This window comes from Diospyros lotus, chromosome 3, assembly GCF_014633365.1.
Source record: "Diospyros lotus cultivar Yz01 chromosome 3, ASM1463336v1, whole genome shotgun sequence".
Lineage (NCBI taxonomy): Eukaryota > Viridiplantae > Streptophyta > Magnoliopsida > Ericales > Ebenaceae > Diospyros > Diospyros lotus.
The window spans coordinates 16,766,505-16,771,646 of NC_068340.1; the positions used below are offsets into that span (position 1 = coordinate 16,766,505).

The 5,142-nt window shown below is 43.1% G+C and overlaps 1 long non-coding RNA gene across 1 annotated transcript; it reads right to left on the reverse strand.

The window, feature by feature from the left end:
- Window positions 1–1,661: 1,661 nt before the first annotated feature.
- LOC127797799 (uncharacterized) lies at window positions 1,662–4,618 on the reverse strand. Its single transcript, XR_008022285.1, has 3 exons — window positions 3,434–4,618; window positions 3,154–3,238; window positions 1,662–2,843 (listed from the first exon to the last, which is right to left on the reverse strand). It is a non-coding gene; the product is annotated as an uncharacterized LOC127797799 (long non-coding RNA).
- Window positions 4,619–5,142: the final 524 nt, after the last annotated feature.

The following is a 5,142-nucleotide window of genomic DNA, read 5'->3' on the forward strand; positions in this document are numbered from 1 at the left end:
GTTTAGCAGTTAATTATAACATAATCAGCATTATTTTGTGAGATTATGTGCATACATATTTGTATGAGCATTGAGCATGACTTTATGTGGAGCACTACATATCGTGTGCCAGCATTTATATGAGCATTGCATTATGCGCGCCAGGCGGCTTGTCCGCGGGGATCCCACTAGTATCAGTTCAATTATATCTCAGTTATGAGTTGCTCGCCTAATGTCGACCAGGGAGCTAGGGGCATATTGCCCAAAGTATGTGCTTACAGTTTTTATGTTTGAAAGACTCAGATCAGTCAGGTATGTGTTACAATTATGTGGGCCTATGAGCCAAAATTGCATACCTGCATTTAGTTTATAGTTATGTGCATTACATCTTATAAATGCCATCCAGTGATTATTATATCTCTCAGTACAAGTTCAGTAAGTATTTTTATCAGTATCGATATTCTTCGATTAAGCTTCAGTTATTCTTTCCAGTTTATTACTTGCTGAGCTTTGTAGCTCACCTTGTACTCTTCACCATTCCAGGTCCTAGTGGGGGAGTACCAGATGTGGGGCCTAGCAGCAGTGTCCAGTAGTGTGTGTACGTGGAGCCGCTCAAGACCAAAGATGTCTGGGAGTTGTTAGTTTATTAGTTAGTGCTTGATCAGTTTAGATTTATTTTATATTCCAGTTTAGGGATTTTCCCTTAGATGTAATTTATGGTTTTCAGTTAATGACTCAGAGTTTTATTTCAGTTGATTGAGAGGTTCATTTTGGTATCAGATTTTAGTTTATCAGTCAGTTTATTTTATTATCTCCAGTAGCACCTCTTCTCGGGCAGTTCTAGGAGAGGGGGTGTTACAATTTCTTTGTAGGGTGGAGATTCTATCTCAATTTTTAATCAAGGGTTGAGATTAAATAAGACTAATGGCTTGGATTGTGCTTATTTGGAGGGATAACATTTGCTCTCATAAAGTTGAATCCAATGGTTAGGATTTAATCTTGAAGCTATTAGATATAAAAGGAAAATGGAAGAGAGAAATTGGAATAAGTCTTCTAATGTGAATGAGAGAAAGAAGAAGAAGAAAGGAAAGGAAAGAAGAAAAGAAAAGAGAGGAAGAAAGGAAGCAAGGTAAGTCTTCATGCTTCTCTTCATCTTTTAGACTTTTGAGTCTTAGGAGTGTAACATTTTTAAGAATTTCTCCTTAGGTGGGGAGAAGGATTTTGGCAAGGTTCTTTCTTTAAAGCAAAAGCTTGGAAGCTTCTAAAAGATTAAGGTAAGGGATGGACCCATGGGAGGGTGGTCTTGCATGCCTTGTAAGTGTTTCATATAAGTTTTCATGTGGTTGCAAGCATATGCAATTTGTGTGCACTAGTGGACCTTTGACCATAACGAGGACTAGGAGATTGGGAAAGGGTAGGTTATTGCCTCAACCTTGGAGGGTTGTGAGGACAAGGAAGACTATCCATACCATGCATAGATCTTGCATTTCATGATTATTTATGCTTACATTTACTTTCCGTTGCACCCTTTTTGAGCTTTAGAGCTCATGAGGTTTTTACCTCATCTTGTAGGTCTCTCATATGACAAGAGAAAGGGGATTTTGCAAGCTTGGAGCTTTGGAAGCATTAAAATGGATTTATAATTTTTGTAATTGTATTTTGATGTATGTCGTCTATGCATCAAGAGGGTTATGTAAGCTTTTTTTTTTTTTTTTTTTTTTGAAAAAAAAGGGATTTATATGTATATTTATTGTACTTAATTTCTGAGTTAAAAAAGGATGATGCTCACTTAGGATTTTGGATTTTTTCGATCGGTTTCCTCGGGTATTTTGTTTTTGAATCCTTGAGTGGAGCGAAGGGAAGGACAATGGCTAGTGCCCACCTAGGGCATTTCTCATTGAAACATAGTACATCCCTTCATTAATGGCTTGATGGGTGAGTAATCTAGTCGATTATTCACTAGTAGCACCCATGGTGGGAGCGGGGAATTATAGGTAAGCCTAATAATTCTGGAAAAATACCAAAAAAGAGAGAAAAATAAAATAAAGGGGTTTATGGAAAAAAATAAGGTGTACTTGCTTTACAAAAATTCTCGTTTATTGCACAAAAACAAGCCCCAATAAGTGTGAACAATACTGTATAGGTAAACCAGCACGGTGAGTGGTTCCTGCATATAACTTGCTTCATCCTGGCCATTTGTAATTTCATTTCGTGTGGTTTTGTGGCTTGCATATCATGTGTTTCCTTGGGCAGAACATGTTACTTCCATTTATCATACACCATAATGTAACGACCCGCTCCCACTTACGGGCGTCACTGGTAAATAATCGACCAGATTACTCACCCGACAACCACAACTGAAGGGTTGGACTATGTTTCAACAGAAAACGCCCTAGGTGGGAACTAGGCTTCGTCCTTCCCTTCGCTCCACTCAGGAATCGGTCCCAAATAAGAAAAATCCAGCGGACCAAGACCTGAAACCTGAGTGAGCTTCACCTCTCTTCAGCTTACCCCATAGCAAGCCAGAGGTGACCCAGGCACAAAGCTAGCATACAAACACTTCGCTGAGTATTGGGGATTTATGAGAACATACCTTGCTGATCTTGACTCGGTCCGAAACTTGGCTTTACCAACTATGCCACATTCAACAAGCAATCTCACAATCATCTATCACACTATGATGATTACAACGGTTAAATACATTTAAGCTCAATAACACAGACATTAACTCACAAGGGTATAGATACACCGCGCCCCCTGGCTACATACAAGCAAAAAAAAAAAAATACATAACTCGGGCAACTCAGCTAGTTGCCACAACGGCCTCCCGGCGCCATCCCTGCTTGCATCCGGACTTGCATCATCTACACATGAGGTAAAACCTCATGAGTCATAAAGACTCAGTAAGGGTGCAATGCATGTAAATATGAATATAATCAAGTTTATGTATGCCAAATGCATGCAAATGAGGCTAGGCCCACATATCCTCACAACCCACTAGGGTTTGAGGCATCAACCTATCAGCCCCTACCACACTAGTCCTCCATATGGCCATAGGTTCACTAGGTCTTACATCACACAAGATATAACTACTACATGCCAATGCAACATAAAGACATTATCAAACACATTTACTAACTTGCAAGGCCACCTCCACATGGGGCCATCCCTTACCTGGCTCGAAGCCTCATCTCTGCCTCGGCCCGAATTCCAGCCCGAACCTCTAGTTCCTCTAGGATCACCGCCTCCCCGGTCAAACCTAGATGCAAAACACACAAAACCTCAACTCCATTAACATCTGGCATTTAACCAATGCCCTCAACTACACCGCACATCGCCAAAATCATCCATCAACAAGATTTCAAATAACCCCAACACAGGGTTTAATCCAATAATTAATTATTCTACATTAACTCGCTTAATGTAAATAATTTGGGAAGAAATATTAATTTACCTCGGACAATTCGGAAACGAAATTCAGAAACGACCACGCCGACGTTGCCTCCCGAGCTGCCGCTCGCGCCCAAAATTCCATCTTTTTGAGCTTTCGACAAGCTCTTCAAGCCCCAAACTAATTTCCAGAACTTTCCCTCATTTTTCTCGATTTTTCAGCTATTTTTCCCAATTTTCCAGAATTTATTTTCCTTTTATTTTTTTTTCTCTTTTCTTTTTTTTTTTTTCTCTTTTCCTTTCTTTCTCCTGCTTTCTTCTTCCCGCGCGGCCGCTCCTGTTCCTCCTTCTTCCTCACCGAATCGGCGCGCACAGCGACCCTGCGAGCATGGTGGCCAACCACCGCCACTGGCTCTGCCGAACGCTGCTACAGGCAGCTCCGCTACCGCCTACCGCCTCGGACTGCATCGCTAGCACCCCTGTTGGTCGCCTCTGCCGGCACCCTCAGCCGCGAGCTGCCACGCTCGATGCCGCGACTGCCATGGCCGCCCCGCTGCTGCTCCCTTCGGCCACCAACGACTCCTCCGCGCGCCATCGCACGGCCTTGGCTGCTCCCCCCACGAGCCATCCGCCCCTTGCGGCCACCATCGGCCGCCAAGCTCGCTTCTGCAACCAGCCATGGACGCCGCTGGTCGCTGCCACTTGCGCCGCTGCAACCCGCCACGGCCGCCGTCGCCTTTGCTGCTCTCGGATCGCATCTCCCTCCATCGAGACCTCTCTCCATATCTCGATCTCTCGAGCTCCCTCGCTTTAATCTCTCGGCCATCACCCCCCCTCCATTATCTCTGCTCTCTCTCTCGGCCATTTTAAATTTACAGAGACTATATGTGAGGAAGCTTCAAGGAAGCTTCCTCCTCACACACGGCCGAATGCACCTATATACATATAAATATGCATATTAAATCCTCATACTCTCTTTAATTGCACTAAAGGACCTCTTTAATTTCACCTAGGGATTTGTTAATATCATTTAGGCCCTCCAAGCCTAATTTAATTATCCATAAACCCCGCCAAGACTTGATTTCTTCATAAATTAATATTCGACTTTACTCGATAAAGCCGATTTCGTCCCTGCGCCCGCACGGAACCTTTATTCGACCAGAAAACACTTAAGGGTTGCCTTACTCAGAAAACCGAACCACCCCTAGGGTCCCCTCCGCTCCCAGGAGGTCCCCTCCGACTATTCGGTATTGGCACTCACTCGGACTTATACAGAATTTATTCCGAAAATTATTCCCGATCGGACTGCTTTCAGCGCCATTATTCTCATCCTGAGACTCTCATCAATCTCTTGCCCTCCTCCCTGGACATTCAAGTCCCTGGGCACTCACAGTCGCAAATTCGGCAATTTTATTAATTAATTTCCCGAGATTGACCCTTGGTCTTCCCGGACCACCCGAGGTCCTTTCAAATTAACCAAAAATTATTTATTTTCAACACCATGTAATATCGGGTATTACACATAGTGTTTGGGTAGTTGATGTAGGTCATCATGTGTGATTGAAGAGAGATCACATGCCCGTTGTGATAGGTCTGGGAGTTTGGACATGATAACGAGTGGGGATGATTGCAATATCTTGGCATGCCTACCGCAAGGGGAGATTTCATAATGCTTGTTGCATTCGTACTCACGAAATTTTATTTTGAACCCTTAATAAGATGTTTCATATCTTATATCGGCATATTCAAATGTGTCAGGTACGCTAGAGTCAA